At 43.2% G+C, this 21,256-nt stretch overlaps 1 protein-coding gene across 4 annotated transcripts in view; it reads right to left on the bottom strand.

The window, feature by feature from the left end:
• Positions 1-21,256, bottom strand: part of PIK3CB (phosphatidylinositol-4,5-bisphosphate 3-kinase catalytic subunit beta) — a 106,060-nt gene that overhangs the window by 64,728 nt on the left and 20,076 nt on the right. For 2 of the 4 annotated variants that reach the window (XM_065675443.1, XM_065675447.1), the window contains exon 1: positions 19,059-19,215. The exons of 1 other annotated variant lie outside the window; for it this stretch is intronic. The gene's annotated coding sequence lies outside the window, so the exon portion shown is untranslated. Of the gene's footprint in view, positions 1-19,058; positions 19,216-20,393; positions 20,527-21,256 lie in introns of those variants that run through there. One more of the 4 variants, XM_065675445.1, reaches the window with a different exon arrangement.

Raw genomic sequence — 21,256 nt, 5'->3', positions numbered from 1 at the left:
ACAAGCTCCCATCGTGTAAAAATACCCACAGAAAACTAAAAACCCCAAACACGCCAAGACAGAAACTGCAGAATACCAAGCTCCAAGCCAAAAGAGTTGCAAAGAGAGATCTGTGTCAGAGCTACAAGTCAGTTTAAAGACTTCAGACAGACAAAACAAAGACCACAAAGCATTTTCATGAATAACTAAAAAATACAGGGGAGTGTTATTAAGTTACATGGACAACAGTTTGAAACATGATCTGAAGCTAAATTCAGCCACGTCTTCATTAAGAAGATCTCAATATCATAACTATGTTTATCCAGTGGGTGATTCAGAGCAGGAGCTCTACTCAACTTCTATGAACCACTCTTTATCAAAGCCATGTTTGCTCTACCCAGAGAGCCAGCCTCACAAAGCTATGGCCCACCTCTGTGAAACTCCCTTCAGTGTCCAAGAGACCTACTTAAATTGATACTCACACAAGCACATACTAATATGCTTTAGAATAAATTGGATGTTTTTGTTATTTGGTTACACTGCTGAATTATTTTCAGTTTAGAGCTGTAAGAAAATACTAAAAATGAACTTGCAAGCTTTCAGCAACTCTATTTTTAAAACACTGATTTCTAACAGGGTGTCAGTTACTGACATATGAATTTAATTCATGGGAGGAGGGGAATCCCTCGGCGCTATATCCTGATGGTGCTCAAAGTTCAGTAGCCCAGTAATCCTCCTACTCGCTGTAGTTCAGAACTCAGTATGATTGAAGTTGCGAGGCAAATGCCAATCTTCTGTCCTTACGATAGTCAACGAAAGAGCAAAAGATGTCAGGTTCTTACTGGCATTAGAACATGAAGGACCCTCAACTAAACGAGCAAAGATACTTCCAGGTGGCATCACCTACATGACTTAGAATCAACAAACAGAAACCTCAACAAAAATAACTGACTGCTGTTTTCCCAGAATGATTCAACTGGTTTTATTCTGTTCTTCCCCCTTCAAAAGAAATACCTCTGGGCAAAGCAGAAGGGGAACACATCATCACTGCTAATGAAGCTTAACAACAAGAGGCTAATACATGGCACATTTCTCCCTCTCATTCTCTTCAGCAACCAGTCATTCCCTGATTTGAGTGCAGTGTACCGAAATTGAGATTATCTAAGACTCTCTAAGTGGGAGACTTTGCAAATGCGCTCAGTATTAGAGTGCTGGCTGCCAGTGCTGATAACTTACAATGACAACGGTGGAACACCTAAACATCCTAGAACAGATTCTGGGCTGGAGATTGTACTAGATCTGAGGGTACTCAAGAGTTCAAGAGGCACAAAGTTCTAGGCAGCATGTGACCATTTTATAAAACCAGCAGTGTTTGTATGATTTGAGATGACTCACAAACAAGTGCTTAGATTTGCTTTGTACTGATTCAAAAACATGGAGTCAAATGAGTAACACTTTCCAGCTCATTTCCAGTTCCATTCCAGTTTAGGGCACAAGTGATTACTTAACTGGTTCCAAAACTGGTGACAAAGAAATGAATAGCTTAGGTTGAACAGACTCATCCATGCGAAGATGTAAGCTGTCCCACCTCCTCTAGGGCCCACACATCCCCGGCACCTTCAGGCCAGTGCTGAAGCTTTTCTAAATCTGGTTCACTAGATCTGGCTTACAGAAATGAACAGTTAGAAGCCCTGGTCACAGAGCAGTGCTCCTCCAAGAAATCCATACCTATATGCGCATGCACATGCATACACACACAGAGTGTGAAGCTCAAAGGCTTGAGGCTGAGCTAGCATAACCACCAAGCAGCAGTTCAAGCAGGTCTAAACAAATCCACCACCCTGCACAAGCCCCTGTGACATCTACAGAGATGTTAGCAAGATCTCATGAAGTGCCAGTCAGCTGGTCTGCAATCACTGCACACCCTCAGCAGTCTCACTACTAAAATTCATCTTTCTGAATACTGAAATAGATTGTAAGCAATAATTAAAAAAAAAATTAATTTGGTTTTGCATGGATTTTCATTACATCTAAAGCAGTATTTGAAAACCGAAGTCTTGGGGAGGGAGGCACTGATTGCCAGCAGCACAGCAATTCCTATCCCTGTGAGATGGCAGTGGTTCTTTTGGTCCTGTCTCACACCACAATTATGCCCCATACGTTTCTTTTAAAACCTACTTTTGAAGCTAAGTTAATTATTGGGCATAACACACAACACAAGGACTTGTTAAGGAACAAAATTACCTCCACACTACCATTTTTTGACCAAAAAAGGTCTTAATCTAAATATTCATTTAAAGAGCTTAAGGCCATTTTCAGGCACTCTCAAGTTCATGAAGTCCTTCTCCACGATTTCCCTCTGACAGGATTCAACTCCGAAAGACTTAAGCTGCAGATCTCACGCTGACTCAGCATTTCCCCACAACTGAGGATACCTGAATATGGGCTCTTACTGTTGCTGCATTTTCTATTCACTAGTGTGTCATAGGTGCAAAAATACTGCAAAAAAACCTCCTGGTTCCACCCAAAAGTTATTAAATTAATAAACATCCACTTGCATTTTAAGCAGAGAAATAAACCAGTGAGTCTCTATCTCAGCTCTACAAAGATCCTATCACAATTATCTAGTTATTTGAAATATTATTAATAGGACTACTTGTGATTTCTCTTTCTTCTGTGCGGTCTATTTGCTTCACTACTTTCACAAACTTATGTTTAACTTCCTGTTTACATTCTATTAAATGCCTACTATGGTGAGACCATGAAAATTTCTTTCTATTTTATTCCCAATTTCTGCTTTTTGTTGTATGCATCTTTAGTTTCATATAAATGAGAAGACATGAAAGAGTTACACAGCAAGACTAAACAATTAATTTCTCAGTAATTAACTGTAATAAGCCATTTTGTGAAGCTGCCTCCCACTCTGCTCCAGATACGTTTAAAGGCTTTGCTCCTCTGATTAAAACAAACTCCAAAGCATGGATTGCAAAAGATTACGAACAAACACAGTAGTGTCCAGCTAACTGTACTTCAAAGACACGCTGTGGTCCAACTTGCTGCTTGATTTCAAATATTACCACATGATAAATATCAACGGTATTTCATCACTCACATCATGTATATAGTAAATACTATCTGTAAATAGTCATTAAGAACAGTTTTTGTGCCAAAGGAAAAATTCCAAGTATCTAACAAATGCAGTTTACCTTCAGCTATATCCATTACTGAAAAGCAAATCTATGAGGTTCCTTCATGTAACAAAACTGTAGATCTTAATTTGCTTTTGCTCCCACCCCCCCCCTCCCCCTCCCCTTCTTTCAGGTAGGTATTGCCTCATCCTCTGGTGCTACAAACTCAAGAATGTTGTGGAAGGGGCTGCAAGTTAGATGCCACAATGTATAAATTCAGGTTTCCAGTGCGGTTACAGAAACCCTCCAAGAACATTAACTGTCTTACAGAACAGAAAGGATGAGTATCAGTAGGGGACTGTGGAAGCAAGAGAAGCAGGGGCTGAAGAAAGCAAGGACAGGCACTCTCCTGCTCCAATTAGCCACTCAACAGCAAACCTGAAATGCATTGAAAGGGATGGGGAAAAACAGGCAAAACTGAACAGAAAACTAATAGCAAGCCTATTCACAAGTTGGGGGTTGAATTACAGAAGCTTTACGATATCCCTATTCCTCCTTCAAATTCAAGATCAGCAGTACAATGACAATCAATGAACAGTTTATAATATGGAATGGATCTGGGAGTGATTTTGAGACCAAATTTTCTAACATGAAATTAAACAAGCACATTCCCTGGTTCCAAAATAATCCTTTGCATTAATACCTGTATTTATAGCAAGATGATTTTATCCCTTTCACTAGCTATTTTTAATTCAATATAATAAAAGCTGGAATGCCAAAATATCTTCGTAGACTGTCCCTATTACTGCCTCTTTATACAAAAGTTATATGTATTAAACCCAGGAATAATTCAACAAGTATGCAGCTACTAGGCTCTGTTAATGGATGTTAAAAACCAAACAAGAGCACACACACAAAACCCAAACAAACCAACAGTTCAAACCTGGATTTGGACCTAAAAGTCCATATGAATAGTATTAAGATGTTTTTCACTGCATTTAGTTACCTCACCTCAAATTACAGAGCGCTTGATGCAAAAAAACCTCAAAACAACCAACCAGAAACCTCTACTTTCATCAGCTGCATTGCTCAGCATAGTAATTTAGACTATATGACAGTTGTCAGCTTCCTTCATTAATGAAAAGGTTTCATTAGATCAAATAACTGTCTTTTCTACAGACATATTTCTGACAGAAGTAAAAGCTTTCTGTGGCATCAGAGAACACTGCAAGGAGAAATTTACTTCTACACTGCGAGAAGGAGCAGAGCTGTAACAGTACTTGGAGCTGTGACTCCATTTAAGTATCCTTTTCAGGGCATTGCCATGTGTATTCTCCTCACTGAAGAGTGGCAACAGCTATGACCCTATGTGACAGAACCACTGGCAGAACATAGAAATACTTGAGGAATAAGCTGCCTCCATAAGGAGAGCAACCTGCTTGGCAGGTGAACAACTGCTTACTCTTAGTATCATAGATGCTATGGTGAACAGAACTGCCCTAAGCAGATTAAGAACAATTCTATATTCAGTGTGATCAAATTGCAAAGCAATTCCTGTCATTGAAATGAACCATGAACAACAAGATGGAAAGGATAAAACACAACCCTCTTGACATTCTCTGTAACATCTGTAAAACCACAAGACTAAAGAGGAACCTCACAAAGGCTGAACTGAAAATAACCCATGTTCTGACATTTTCTCAGGGGCATGGTGTGGAAGGACTGAGGAGAGGAGGCAGCAGGTGCATGCTGGGCAATGCATTTATCTTCCTGCTACCACTGAATTATGAGATTTCATAATGAGCATTTACCCCAGTTTCTGGCAATAGGTACCTAAAAGCTCTCTTTCCCCATAAATGAGAATGAGCTCCTCCTTCTTGCAGAGCAAACTACCAGAGAGACTTTCTTTTGACAGCCACTTCTCTATATCAGAACAACTTTCTGTTTCAGAACAGGTTGCTTCACCGTCAAACAACAGCAATAATAATATAGAAGGTATGTAAACCTGAGCACACAGAAGAGCACTGGAGCAGGAGAATTTGAACAGAAGAAAGTAATTCTTAAAATAGGTCATATTAACCAGAAATCAAAAAGTGTCTCTTGCAAATGAAAGCAAAGGCTTTTTCAGTGTTCAGACAAACCGTAACAGTTTGACCATGTTAAAAACTTCTCAGCACCACACTTGACAGTCAGTGATTCACCAAGGGGTGCAAGTCTTGAGGACAGACTCCAAAACTGTCTTAAATCCCTCCCAACTCTCTCCCATGAAAAGTCAGAAAGAAAACAAAGCCCCTCTATAATCCCATTTTACTTGTCACAAGTAAACCACAGGAAAGGAAAAAAGGTCCATCACAGAACAACAGAAAATTAAATAACACTTAACACCATTTCACTTGCCACCAAGACATCTTCCTTCTGATTAACTGGGTCTGTTCAGCACCAAAACGTAGAAGCTTGAGCTCAGAATTTCAGGATTGCTGCCATTTCTGAGGACTCTTCTCTTACCTAATAGGTTTAGCCAACTACACTGCCTGTTTTTCAAGGAAAACACCATTTCATAGGTAGAAACTCTTTATTACTCCACAAATAGAATTAAAAAACAGAGTGAAAAATAGCAGGCTAGTTTACTGGCCAACAAGCCCCAATTGCATTAGCAATGAAGAAGCAACTTTTGGCATCAAGAGAGCAGAAAAAATTCATAACAATTGGTATATATTAGGCCTGGCTCTTCTGAGCTTTATCAGCATTAGCATACCCAGCCTGCACATCCCATTCTCCTGAGCCAGGAACCCCAGAAGATCACTCTTAAGCCGCAATATAGCAGTGTTTTAAAGTTGGCAAGTAGTGATAGGAAGACAAAAGGAGGCACCAAGTGCTGAAGGCCTCTTTAAATCCTGTAGAAGTTAAGTGGAACAGGAATATTAACTCAGAGAAAACAGCTATAAATAGAAGGGGGTTAATCATTCAGATTTCTATTCCCATGACAAGAATACACAGAAGATTCTAACTTTTTAATATGATGCTTTTAAAATACTTTAGCTGCTGTGCTACAGTCTGCTTCTACCTACTTTTTATGAATAATTTCTCCTTTCGTAATATAATAGAGTTTTCTTTCACGAAAAGCATTTCCCACAGACACTAGGCAAAGTGAGGCTGTGCATCAGCTGAGATGATTATATGTGGCCACTTAAATGGATCTTTTTAAATAGGGCCACTTAAAAATACATTTACTTTTTGTCCATTCTAATACAAAGCACATGTAACCTGCTTGCTATTCATTTCAAATACTATAGCTGCTACAACCTATTTTCCAGCTAAACATTTGTATTTATTCTAAACCAGCAGAGAATCACGGAATTGCTAAGGTTGGAAAAGACCTTTAAGATCGTCTAGTCCAAACATTAATCCAGCACTGCCAAGCCCACCATTAAACCATGGCCTTAAGCACCATATGTACACATCTTTTAAAGCCCTACAAGGGATGACAGTTGACATTATGAATGTTCAAGGACATAAACAAAAGTTTACCAAGCAAAGACACTGTAGAGATGAAAACATACCATGACAACCAATCTTCTTTAAGCTTGAACAGCAGCCACATGACACACTTGGAAAGAGGATCTAATAATTACAAATCTCTAGGCAGTGCTTTACCCGCAGTATTTCTCCCCCAAGTAAATTAAAGTTGAAACTTTCAAATTAAACAAAATGGAGTAAAAGAAAACATACAGAGAGACAAGTTCTTCATTTAAAGAGGGGACATAGCAAGGACTTCTGTTATTTTTTGTTGAATAGCAAACTGAGACCTCCTTGGATGGATAATGAGCTGCTGAGGAAAATTCAAATGAGAAAAGAGGCTTATAAAGAGTGGAAGCAAGGACAGGTGGCCTGGGTAGAGTACAGGGATGTTGTCCAGGAAGCTAGGGACCAGGTTAGGAAGGCTAAGGCCCAGTTAGAATTAAACTTGGCCAGGGGTATTAAGGATAACAGGAAGGGATTCTACAGGTCCGTAGCAAATAAAAAACAGACTAGGGACAACACAGGCCCCCTGAGGAAGCTTTCGGGAGAACTGGCTACGCAGGATTTGGAGAAGGCTGAGGTTCTGAATGACTTCTTCGCCTCGGTCTTCACTGGCAAAGGCTCTGACTGCACCACCCAGTTCTTAGAAGGCAGACGCAGGGACTGTGAGAATGAAGACCTTGGGCCCACTGTAGGAGAGGATCTGGTTCGAGACCATCTTAAAAATCTGAACGCGCACAAGTCCATGGGACCTGATGGAATCCATCCGCGGGTCCTGAAGGAGCTGGCGAATGAAGTTGCTAAGCCACTGGCCATCATATGTGAAAAATCATGGCAGTCAGGTGAAGTTCCCGGTGACTGGAAAAAGGGAAATGTAACCCCCATTTTCAAGAAGGGGAAAATGGAAGACCCAGGGAATTACAGACCAGTCAGTCTCACCTTTGTGCCTGGCAAAATCTTGGAGCACATTCTCCTGGGCAGCATGCTAAGGCACATGAAAAACAACAAGGTGCTTGGTGACAGCCAGCATGGCTTCACTAAGGGGAAATCCTGACTGACCAATTTGGTGGCCTTCTGTGGTGGGGCTACGGAACTGATGGATAAGGGTAAAGCAGTTGATGTCATTTACCTGGACTTGTGCAAAGCGTTTGACACTGTCCCACACCACATCCTTCTCTCTAAATTGGAGAGATATCAATTTGATGGATGGACCACTCGGTGGATAAAGAACTGGCTGGATGGCCGCACACAGAGTTGTGGTCAGTGGCTCAATGTCCAGCTGGAGACCGGTAATGAGTGGTGTCCCTCAGGGACTGGTGTTGGGACCGGTCTTGTTTAACATCTTCATCGCTGACATGGGCAGTGGGATTGAGTGCGCCCTCAGCAAGTTTGCCGATGACACCAAGCTGTGTGGTCCGGTTGATATGCTGGAGGGAAGGGATGCCATTCAGAGGGACCTCAACACGCTTGTGAGGTGGGATGATGCCAACCTTATGAAGTTCAACCATGACAAGTGCAAGGTCCTACACCTGGGTTGGAGCAATCCCAGGCACAGCTACAGATTGGGCAGAGAAGAGATTCAGAGCGGCCCTGCAGAGAAGGACTTGGGGGTGCTGGTCGATGAGAAAATGAACATGAGCCGGGTGCAGTGTGCGCTCGCAGCCCAGAAAGCCAACCGTATCCTGGGCTGCATCAAAAGGAGCGTGACCAGCAGGTCGAAGGAGGTGATCCTGCCCCTCTACTCTGCTCTCGTGAGACCTCACCTGGAGTATTGTGTGCAGTTCTGGTGTCCTCAACATAAAAAGGACATGGAACTGCTGGAACAAGTCCAGAGGAAGCCACGAGGATGATCAGGGGACTGGAGCACCTCCCGTATGAAGACAGGCTGAGGAAGTTGGGGCTGTTCAGCCTGGAGAAGAGAAGGCTGCGTGGAGACCTCATAGCAGCCTTCCAGTACCTGAAGGGGGCCTATAGGGATGCTGGGGAGGGACTCTTCATCAGGGACTGTAGTGACAGGACAAGGGGTAATGGGTTAAAACTTAAACAGGGGAAGTTTAGATTGGATATAAGGAGGAAATTCTTTCCTGTTAGGGTGGTGAGGCACTGGAATCAGTTGCCCAGCGAGGTTGTGAGTGCTCCATCCCTGGCGGTGTTCAAGGCCAGGTTGGATGAAGCCTTGTGTGGGATGGTTTAGTGTGAGGTGTCCCTGCCCATGGCAGGGGGGTTGGAACTAGATGATCTTGAGGTCCTTTCCAACCCTAACTATTCTATGATTCTAAATGGATTGTAATCCAGCCTATTTGCAGTGACAAATTACTAAATCACCCAATAGGCACATTCAATTTCCAAAGACAGAGAGCTGTTAGCAAATCTTAATAAATCTACTACAAACTCAGATGAGACGTTATGAGGAAAAGACTTGATTGTGGTCTTAACATTATTTCAAACTTTTTAAATCACATCTTCACATTCTTGCAAGTCTTGCTTTTCCCAAAGGATGCAATTCCTACTAAATGCCCTTCCCTTTTTATGCAATACTTTTTTTTTCTCTTCTTAATCACTGTAGCTCTTCATACGCTGGGTTTATTTACAGCACTCAAAGGAAGCGCGAATTACTATAGCTATCAAAACAGACTACCATATAAAAACAAACAATGTTTATATACTCGTGTCAGCTGAACTCTTAGGAACTTTGGCAGAATCGCATTGCATATTAAAAGATGGTATCCTGACACCTAAAGATTCAACAAAGAAAAATGCTTTTATTGTTACTCAGGTGAAAAAAAATGTTAGAGCATTATGTTGAGCTTACTGAAATATTCAACATCGCTAGAGACCATCTAGTCAAGTGTCAATGTTGTTAATGAAAAACATTACTTCCTTCTATCACTACAAGTGATAGTAGTGCTGGGGAAGTAAAACTGGCATAGGATGAAGCCTCACTGTATTACATACAGCTTAATACACATTTTAATGATCATCTCTCCTCATCTTCAAATAACATCTCAAATTCTGCAACAGCTTATACATAGCTTGGAATCCTAAAATTCTTTCTTAATGAACATTTAGTTATGTAGATGGATGCAGCTTATCAGTTTATTAAAAAGTATTCTTTTATTTTCAATAAACTATAAATGGACTTCTGTCAGAAGCATTGTATCTGCCTTATGTGGATATTAAAAAGAAGCTGCACAGTATCAGCCTGATGACAACAGATAATCCGTCTCTCCCCATTTTTATCATTAACAACAAAAAGTCTCTTTTTTTTTTGTTAGCAGTTTTGTGCCAAAAAATTAATGTACCATTTGCCGCTGACAAGCTGCCAGACTAATGATGCTTTTCTTTACTCAAGAGGGCTCAGAAACCACTACTCGCTTTCCAGTCAGCATCTATCACAGATTCCCAAATACAGACCTCCCATGAAAAGAAAACCAAGACAGCTTTTCTCACATACACACACCTCTTCACACTTACATTATTACTACAAGTAAATAATTGAAAATACATCAGCAGGTGCAGATGAGGGTTCTGCACCTCCCAATATTATGGCTCAACCCTAATGCCATGGGGCACCTGAAACTTCTATTCAAACATAACATAAGAAAACTAATGGAATAAAATCATACAATCACGGAATCATTTTGGCAGGAAAGGAGGACCCTTCAGATCAAGTCCAATCAGGAACACAGCACTGCCAAGTCCAGCACTAAACCACGCCCCTAAGCACCACCACACCTACCTACACCTCTTTTAGACACCTCCCAGGAATGGTGACTCCACCACTTCCCCTGGCAGTCTGTTCCAGTGTCTTACCACTCTTCCAGGAAGAAATTGTTTCAAATAGCCAGTCTAAACCTCTCCTGGTGCAACCTGGGCCATTTCTTCTCCTTCTATTATTGTTACCTGGGAAAAGAGACCGACTGCCACCTTGCTACAACCTCCTTTCAGGTAGTTGTAAAGCTACAACTTATATACAAGCTACTACTTATATACAAGCTATAAAGCTACAACTAAATATACAAATATTTATTTTATTAGGTTTAAACTCATTATTGTGTTGTAGATCTCCATGAAATAGTAACAGGACCTACATTCTACTGTGTCTGATTGACATTTGGCTATTTCATATGCCTCTATGGACTGCATACACATATACGCACTATCTCTGTTCTACAGCTGTCTGTGTATGAAATACCTCTTCTTTACTGAGAGGATCCCTGGTTATGACTCAGACAATCCTCCTTAAATATCATCGAATCCAGAAGGCTGGAAAAGACCTTAAAGATTATCAAGTCTAACCTTTACCCCAGCACTGCCAAATCCACCACTGAACCATATCACTACAGGCCTCGTCTACAAGTTTTTGGACACTTGCATGGATGGTGATTCCACCACTGCCTTGGGCAGCCTGTTTCAATGTCTGACTACTCTTCTGGGGAAGAAACCATTCCTAATATCCAGTCTAAACCTGACTGAAGCAATTTCCTCTTGTCATATCACTTGTTCCTTGGGAAAAGAGACCAGCCACCTCCTGGCTCCATCCTCCTTTCAAGTACTTGTACAGAGTGATAAGGTCCCCCCTGAGCCTTCTCCAGACTGAACACCCCCAGGTCCCTCAGCTGTTCCTCGTCAGACTTCTGCTCCAGGCCCTTCACCAGCTTCATTGCCCTGCTCTGAGCAGAGACCCCTCTGCAGAACCTTCCTACCCTCCAGCAGATCAACACTCCCACCCAACTTGGTATCACTTGTGAATTTATTAAGGGTGCATTTGATGCCCTCATCCAATCTTCAACAAAGATATTAACCAATATCTTCACTAATATCTTGAACTGCATCCGTAGCAGAGCATAAAGATAACTAGTTTGTAAATTCAGAGGTCCTTCTCTGTATCTGCTGAAACAAAAGGAAGAAATTCAGCACTAAAGGCTAGAAAGACAAATACTCCAAGCCCAAATGATTTTCAGAGCACCACACAACTGGTTGAAAGGAAGAAGGCAGAGAGTTGTGGTCAATGGCGCAGAATCTAGCTGGAGGTCTGTGACTAGTGGAGTTCCTCAGGGGTCGGTGCTGGGACCGGTGCTGTTTAATATTTTTATCAATGACCTGGATGAGGGAACTGAGTGCACCCTCAGCAAGTTTGCTGATGACACAAAACTGGGAGGAGTGGCTGACACACCAGAGGACTGTGCTGCCATTCAGCGAGACCTGGACAGGCTGGAGAGTTGGGCGGGGAGAAACTTGATGAAATTTAACAAGGGCAAGTGTAGAGTCTTGCATCTGGGGAAGAACAACCCCATGTACCAGTACAGGTTGGGGGTTGACCTGCTGGAAAGTAGTGAAGGGGAAAGGGACCTGGGGGTCCTGGTGGATAGGAGGATGACCATGAGCCAGCAATGTGCTCTTGTGGCCAAGAAGGCAAATGGCATCTTAGGGTGCATTAGAAAGGGAGTGGTTAGTAGGTCAAGAGAGGTTCTCCTCCCCCTCTACTCAGCCTTGGTGAGGCCGCATCTGGAATATTGCGTCCAGTTTTGGGCCCCTCTGTTCAAGAAGGACAGGGAATTGCTTGAAGGAGTCCAGCGCAGAGCCACAAAGATGATTAAGGGAGTGGAACATCTCCCTTATGAGGAGAGGCTGAGGGAGCTGGGTCTCTTTAGCTTGGAGAAGAGGAGACTGAGGGGTGACCTCATCAATGTTTACAAATATGTGAAGGGTAGGTGTCAGGATGATGGAGCTAGGCTTTTTTCAGTGATATCCAGTGATAGGACAAGGGGCAATGGGTGTAAACTGGAGCATAGGAAGTTCCACGTTAACATCAGGAAGAACTTCTTTACTGTAAGAGTGACAGAGCACTGGAACAGGCTGCCCAGGGGGGTTGTGGAGTCTCCTACACTGGAGATATTCAAGGCCCGCCTGGACAAGTTCCTGTGTGATGTACTGTAGGTTACCCTGCTCTTGCAGGGGGGTTGGACTAGATGATCTTTTGAGGTCCCTTCCAACCCTTGGGATTCTGTGATTCTGTGATTCTGTGAGAATCCCAAAGGCCCTGCCTGCCTTAGCAACACCCATTTAAGTCCATCTGGAAAGAAAAGCAAAAACACAACTCAAACCACACACCAAAACCAACATCTCAACACTAGATATTGCCAGCAATCTTCAAGTATTGAAATGTACAGGAGCTAACAGCTGGCCTCCAAACATCACAATTTCTACCACACCAACCCCCTCATCTCTCTGGTGAACCCGTGCCATAGCAGTCCACTCATTTCCTAGCCTGGACCTCGTCTATGACTACTGGTTTCCTTCCCTCCCTCAGCTGTCACCCGAAAGTCCCTTATTCTGCAGATTCACTTTTACAGAATGTTATACTCCATAAAGCATGAATTATTTCTAACACACATCCTCACAACAGGACCCCTCCAGGGCACTGCGAGGAACACTAGCCTATGCCTCCAAGAACCAGCACTCAGTCAGAACACTTAACAGAGAGAAAACTCCTATATGGTTAACACACAGGTCCTTAATGTCTTTGAGGGTTGGGAGGGAAATAATGGAGGATCTGGGGAGAATGAATAAGCCAAGAATAAGACATTAATAACAGACTATAATAAGAAAGAAAGAAGAAGGAAAAGAAAAAAAAAGTAGAAACACAGGAATACCGAAAGGTGCATGAAGTGGAAAAAAGTACAGGCATAAGGACCAAAGTGCTTTTCAACAACAGAGGAAGGAATTCTCAGGCATGAAGCCAATCAGGAAGAGAACACAGTGCCCAATTTCAAAATGACATTTTATGTGTTTCTTTGTACCACAGTAACTTTGTACTTAGCTTTGAGTTTCTACTGACAACATTTACCTTACAGAAAACCATCATACTGCAGTACTTGAAAGCAGTCTTTGGGGGGGTTATTTGTAGCAACACAAATGTAATCAGGTTTTTGAATCAGGTATGCTTTATGTTTTTCTGTTATTACCATCCTATACTTGTGAACAGCAAACTGTTGACTGAAAACAACATAGCACATTTTGAAATAATCATCTTTCATTCTTAGGAAATAAAATGACGCAATTATATCAAAATTCATCTCCCAAGCACCTTATTTATACAAGATAAAAAAGACATTGCTCAATAGATAGCTACCACAAGAACCTAAAGCACTACAAACATTACTGGTTGTTCTATTTCCTAGGTACTTTTCACAATATCACCTACCTACTCTGGTTTTTAAACTGCTTCTAGTACTCTACAGCTGCACACAAACACAGGTCTTCCACATTAAACCTGTCAGAAGCCCACTTGACAGCAGGACTGTGAGCCTCTTACAAAATGTCAGGTCAATCCTACAGAATGCCAGCTATTGCACATTCCACACAAAAACTTTCATAAACAACTGACTGGTCTTACGCCTATTTGTGAAGTATTTCATTGCTTTGTTAAAGACACCTTCTCTGCATTCAGACAGCAAAGCGCTTTCAAGAAACACTGAAAGCCAGCAAATGCTACATAACAGTACTATATCATAAAAGCAAACACACACCAATATTCTCGTTAATTCTTATTAACTGACAAAAAGAGTTGATACAAACTCCAAATGTACATAAACTAACCCATTGAATGCTCTCATAGTCCTTTTTTTTTTTTTTTAATCCAGTGGATATATGGCGCCTGGGGGCAAGGGGAAGACAGGAATGACCCAAAGCCAAAGCAAACAGTGCAAGCTGTTCCTAAGGTACTCCACAACACCTAAAAATGTTCATCCGCTCCAAATTAACACATGAACAAGAGCCTCTGCTTTCTGCTCTGAATCCAAGAATTCTGGGAACAGAAGCCTCAGAAACACATTGTGAAAAGCTTAGACTTTTCAGGCCAAACCTTTGGTAGTCACAGAATCCCGGACCGGTCTGGGTTGGAAGGGACCTTAAAGTTCACCCAGTTCCAACTCCCTGCCATGGGCAGGGACACCTTCTACTAGAGCAGGTTGCTCCAAGCCCCTGTGTCCAACCTGGCCTTGAACACTGCCAGGGATGGGGCAGTCACAGCTTCTCTGGGCACCCTGTGCCAGTGCCTCAGCACCCTCACAGGGAAGAATTTCTTCCCAATGTCTAATCTCAATCTCCCCTCTCTGTCAAGTTAAAACCATTCCCCCTTGTCCTAGTGAACCCCAAAAGACAGCCATGAGAACACACTGATCATTTGGGTCTCAGAAAGAGACTGGAAATCACAGGATTGCAACCCTCTCCTCTCTTACCAGTGAATTTACACAAAGAAGAAAGATACCAACACACATAGGCCCAAAAATTAAACCCACAACAAGGACAAGGGGGGGGGGGGGTGTCCTATTATAGAATATATCTTCCCCAATCAATTGGCATGGAAGGGATGGGGAATGTATTTATTTAGCCATTATATGTGTAATAGTCACAGTTCTTCACCATCTCTTAAATGTACTTTATTTTTAGAAGCAGACCTATTCCACCAGGTCAAGTCACTCCATTCAGTATTACAACATGTACAGTGAAGTTACACAAGCACAAAACTAGACGCTGATATCTCTGATAAAGGTATTTTGTTATAGAACCCATAAGGCTATTCTAAACATCACAATAACTTCTATAAATAATAGCAAGTTATTTTAGAATCAGAAAAGCACCCTTTACAATACAGTTTCGTAGTGAAAATTTAATGCAATCTCACCAAGCATATGCAAGTTCAACAATTTTGAAAGAAAAAAAAAAAGAAAAAAGCTCTAAGTAGCAAGTTTTTATTAAGTATATTTTGCATCGAGAGAAAAATTACAGAACTCATCAGTCTTGTGCTCTTTTAAAATACCCAAAAGAAATATATAATTTGCATATGTAGATTTAGCTCCAGAGACACAAAATTACTCACAACTTCAATTAATTCACAATTCTAAGAAACTGAGTAACTGAAAGTCTCACAGCTGCCCCCCTCCCTGCCTGCCTGCCTCCTATTTAATGCAACTAAAACAGATTTGGGGCATTCTCCCCTACAGCCAGAGCAGTGAAGTGGAAGTAGCAAAGATGGTACCCAAAGACTGCCTGAATCCTCTATGTGCAAACAGTTAGAGTGAGGAAAGGCTGTATTCTGTAGCTAACAATTCAACTTTGGCTACCTAGAACTGCCAAGACCAAAAAAATAAACTATATACATACCCCTCCCCACCCAAAAAAAAGGGATTCTTAGTGGGAGACAGTATAATTGCTCCAATCCTGCTTCTCAAAGGAAGCTTTTCTGACACATCAGTGCCACTATTTGTTTCTTTCATCTTCTGAAGCCAATATGTAAATTCAATTATTTTGGTAGCTACATATCCACAAGCATTTGCACATAACGACCTCACTCTGCCACTCTAATATATGTAAATGGAACCACATTCCTGAATTTAGTTCCACCAGAGGTTGAGATATAAATATTTACCCATGTAAAACTGGCCGACTGTAAAACAGATTAGTCAATGTTGTGCCTAAACTAACTGGTACTTCAGGCATTACATAAATACATGTAACCTTCACCTTGCAGAACCCCTGCTTTGTGATTTCTGACAGAACCGTCACATTGGTACCTGCTGTTAACTGTGAGCCCTAAGTATACACCTTACCAACCCAAAACTTTAGCTTAAAAGTTGCTATCGTGATTTCTAAAACTAAACTACTAAAAGACATTGCATTTCTAATGCAAGATAATTTTTGCCACCAGATGTGATTTAGTTATCAAAACAAACCATACTGAAACTTTCACATGGTGATTGACTGCGATGATTAACAACACTGCCACAAAACAAGTTGTTTAATGCACTCAGACACTAACACTGATGCTGTTTTAGCCCTCCACAATTCAATGTCATCATAATCTGAGGCAAATGAAATGAGATGCAAGGTGCAGTATGGAACACTATGTGTGTCCATGCTCCAAGAGTACCCGAGTACAAATACACATTCGCTAAAAAAATCCCAACCAAGCAAATTCTCCTATGTAACTGTAAATAATGCTTATTTCAGGTTTTTCTCTCCTGCACGGCTTTCACAACAACTGCCAGCTGTGAAAGAGGGTGAACTTCATGGTCTGCTGCTGCCAAGAGCAGCAAGTCAGAAAGTCCACCTGAAGCAGAAGCAGCTCCCTGGACTTTGCATTAAATACAATCCCATAGCCCGTAACCGAGCAACCCACATATTGATTTTCAGGTAAGTTAATTGGTGGCAACTTTTAGAAAGCTAAAAGCAAAGCATCCATGTGTACCTAGGCCTATGAAAAAGTACTTCAGCTACTTGAACTCTGCGCCTCTGGTCACTGAAACACACCACCAGTTTGCATTTCCACCCCACTCCTAAGTCACACCAGTTAGTGTTCTTCCTGCACCCTCCTCTTGTATATGGCATTCTGGCAGCTTGTGTTTTCACAGGATTTGGGGTTTAAATTTCACATTTGTGAAACAGAGCATATTGCAGACATATGCCAACTATTTAAAACATGCACAACATTTCAGAAGCCTACTGACTCTATGTTTAACTTGCAAGAAAGAGAAAGGAGCAGTGAAGTCGGGCAGGAGAGCAGGATACGTTCTATCTTTACTACAGCACAAGAACCAAAGATTTTCTTTCCTTTCTTTTTCTTTTTTTAAGGCTTTCCTACGCTAGAATTTGGAGTTCTGCCAAAGGCCCATAGACAATTGGAGAACTAGCAAGTGTATGACATCAGATATTCCAAGGAAGTGAAACCTGGCTTAACGGAAGTGATTTTTATTCAAGAAAAGCAGATATTTAAACAGGCATCAACAAAAATACTTGAAGACCATATACGGAGGAAGTTCCTTTTTAAAAGACTCTTAAAGAATACTCAACTCCAGGCTGAACCTCCACTCAAACACATTTCCCAGTCAATCCATAACAAAACAGTCTTGATGCTATTGATATCCCTGATAGGCCTTTATAAAAAGGCAAAAGAAAACCAGTTACCCAACAGTTTCTGTCCAATAATCCTTTTCTTTCTTTCACTCTTCTGAAAAGCACTGCTCACTAGCATGAAACTTCCAAAGCCTGGAAAACCATCACCAGACTGAACTAAAGCCTCCAGATCGAAGTGTCCAAGTGATCTGCTGATTGATTCCCCAGACACCTTAATGCATTCCACTACACAACCCTTTGCCAAGCATCTGCGTGTCCAGTGTTTCTCTATATGCAATTTTCCTAAGAGCAAGTGTGTCATAATGTTTTACTTCACCTTTTAATTGATCTTTGAAGACCTGTAGTTGTAGGGGTCTCTTAGCTAATGCCACAGACCACAGGCCAGTCAAATTTCTGTGATACCCTTCATGTACTCACGTAACCTTGAACCCTGAACTACAGGCCTGAAAACATAAATAACGTGTGACTGGGGTTCCTAGCAATCCTCAGTGTCAGGAGTTTACAAAGCCTGAATAATTCCCAATATCAACAGTGTAATAGCAGCACTGACTTAGAGAATACAGAACACTTACTTTGGCTACAATGCCAATTTCAAACAAACAAAACGCATCGATGTATCTGATGACAGGGAAAGTGTAAATGCTTAAAGTTCTGGCAAAAAAAGCCCCACTAAGCTTTCTGGATTTTAGAAGGTACCCAGCAACACACACACTGATGCTGGACAGGCCATTATGACATGAAGTTCTCCCCTTCTCCTTCAGGAACTTTTAATACGCATTAGTCCCTTACACAGAAACAAGCCCTCATCTATGGGAGAGCTTTGCTGCCTGTTGAGAAACTACCCGATGGCACCACAGGGCCAAAGCGGTCACCCCGCGTTCCACGCCCCGCGGGCTGCACACGGAACAAGCAGCCAACTGCAAACACACAAACACCACTTTTTCCACACAGATTCCTGCGGTTCAGGACGGAAACAGCGCTCGGAAACTCAGCTGGAAACAGCCGGGGGCATCGAATAACCTGAACGCCCCTTAAAGACCACAAAGCGATGGCCAAGGGCCGTGAGGGCGGGCTCCTCCGCTGCCCAACCCCTCACCCCCCGTCGCCCGCTCCCACTTGTTGCGGCGGCCGTTAACCGTCGCTTCCCGCTGCGCAACGCACAAAGGGCGGCCCCGCGCTCCCCACGACTGCTGACAAACGGCCGCAGCCGCCGGCCGAAACCTGCCCCCGCGCCGGGAAGAGGGCAGCGCCTCCCGTCCGGGTTGAGCAACCCCCGTGTCGCAACGGGCGGCAGCCGAGAAGCGCTCTCCCTCTTCCTGCGGAGCTCGGCGCCGCGGGGCGGGGAGGCACCGAAACAAGCCGAGGGGAAGCCCCGCCGCACCTCGCCCTCCCGGCCAAGCAGACCTGCCCGCCCGCGGGTGTCCCGCCGCTCCGTCCCGTCCCGTCCCGTCCCGTCCCGTCCCGTCCCGTCCCCTTCAGAGCGCGGCGCCCGCCCGCCTGCCGTCGCGCACCCACCTGCCCGTGCAGCAGCGGCCGCCGCCGTCTCCCCCGCCGCCCGCAGCCAGCGCGGCGGCCCTGGCGCTAGCGGGGAGCCTGCTCCCTCACGCCGCCACCGGCAGCGGCCGCGCCGCGCTGCTACGTCCTCCGAGCGCACGGCCCCGGTGCCGGGGTTACCTAGGCGATAGCTTCGCCCGCGGGTCCCGGCCCCGCCCCCTTGGAGGCGGGCCACCAATCCGCTCGCAGCTTTCAGTATCAAACCTCGGGCGCCGGCCAATCGCGCGGCACGTCCCCGCCCCGTCTGGGCGCTCCCGGGTCCATTTTCCCGTGAGGGCCGGAGCCGGCCTTGGGGAGGTGAGTCCCGGGCCGCGGAGCCAGCGGTGGAATCCCCCTTTGCGAGCTCCAGCGGGGCTCAGCACCGACCGTGGTTTCCCCGGCCGCTCATCTGCTTTCACCCGCTCCTTTAGCGCTCCGGGACCACGTTCCTCATTCGCAGTGCCGGGCACCGCGGGGGTAAGCGCCTCAGCGCCTCCTCCTGCAGCCCGGCTGAAGCGGTAAGAGGGGGCTGAGCGTGGTCTAGGAGACTGAAAGAGGCAGTCGTTCTGTTCACGCTGGAAAAGGCTCATCAAAGAGCCACTTCGCTAAGTGGCTTTTGGAAATCAGCAGGGAAGACCTCATTAGAGCAGCTTATTTCCTTGCCAATGATTTCCGTGATACAGACTCATTTTAAGAGCCTTGGTGCTGAGCTGTTAGGAATAATTGCATTGAAACGGGTATGTGTAAAAAATGGGTGGCTTTTTCAAAGAAGCAATCAAAGAAACACAATGTAGAATGTAACCAGTAATGAAACAGTTTGGTTTTGCATGCAGCTAGCACCGTCCCCACCCACTGAAATCAGCAGAAATATTCCTACTGCCTTTAATGAAAATAGGGCGAGGCATAGCATATCCCTGTCCACATTCAAAGAGTATGATCATATTATGCATACTTTAACATCCCTATGCTAATAATCAAGCTGTATTACTAGTCTTCTCTATTTCACTCTGCTCATTTTCCCAGTTATTCCAGTTCTGACAATAGAAAGATGGACAATCTACTTCCTCATCAAGCTCACTTCCCGATTCTCAAGGCACTAAAACTTCATTAAATCTTTGTTAGAAAACATCTAAGGGATGTTTACGTGTTTGTTACAAACAAACCAACACACTACAACAAGGACTGACTGGAAGTTTATGGGAAGGACAATGATCTATCCACTCTTTTCAGCACTCTTTGCACTAAGAGTGAGCACACAACACAGCATCTAGGTGAATCTCAGTGGAAGGGCAGAAGTTAATAAGAAGCCTTGCCTACCGTGTGTCAGTCGCCTTCACAGCCCGTCTAGTTGTGTGCACCAACTAACAGTTCCCCTTCCTGCTTTTAACCAGTTCTTCTGAGGCCACTCAGTACCACAGGCACTGTTTCTGAATGTCTTGCTGCTGCTTCATACCGCTGTGGTAACTTCACTTGACTTCCCTTCTTCCTGGAAGCAAGAGCCAATAGTTTTCAAATGAAACTTGTTTATGATCTTGTTTGTACAGATCATACAAAGACATCATTTCTATGGATTGTGTTCTATATAATGAAGTTTAGTTCAACACATTGACTCTTGTTTAAAGTTTACATTGTTACTGAAATACATTTCTGAAAAATAGGGTATTAATGAAATTCAGCAGTGCAGAAACGTCCCATTTTCAAACCATTCTAATAATTGTGGGTTTGACATTAAATATCCATATAGTCTTGCCTAGGTATTCACATCGTGGCTTGCTAGTTGGCCTCACTGATGACAAATGGGTTTGTACCTGGAAACAATAGCTAATGTGTTTTTTAGAGAAGAGCTACTGGCTCTGGATCTTGCAACTTGAGGTTGTTGTTCTACAGGACCCAATGCGGACTTTGTAAAGCGTAAGTCAACTATGTGGGTGATTTACTAGACTGAGCTGAGGGCTACAATCCAGAAACTTAAAAAGGAAATCTATCTATTGCACTGCCATCTACTCTATTTAATAACAGTGCCTTAGAGTATCTATCAGGTGTAAAGCCCCAAGCACTTAAAAATTGTCTTCTATAGACTATTTCTGCTGTATCTATGAATAGCATTTAATGAAATCTGCCCACACAGAGTTTTTCTGTAGGACTGTAATCACTGACTTCAAATTTCTTCTCCATTCTGT

The sequence above is a fragment of the Lathamus discolor genome, chromosome 3 (genome assembly GCF_037157495.1).
Source record: "Lathamus discolor isolate bLatDis1 chromosome 3, bLatDis1.hap1, whole genome shotgun sequence".
Taxonomy (NCBI): Eukaryota; Metazoa; Chordata; class Aves; order Psittaciformes; family Psittacidae; genus Lathamus; species Lathamus discolor.
This window is presented reverse-complemented; position numbering and strand designations above follow the sequence as displayed.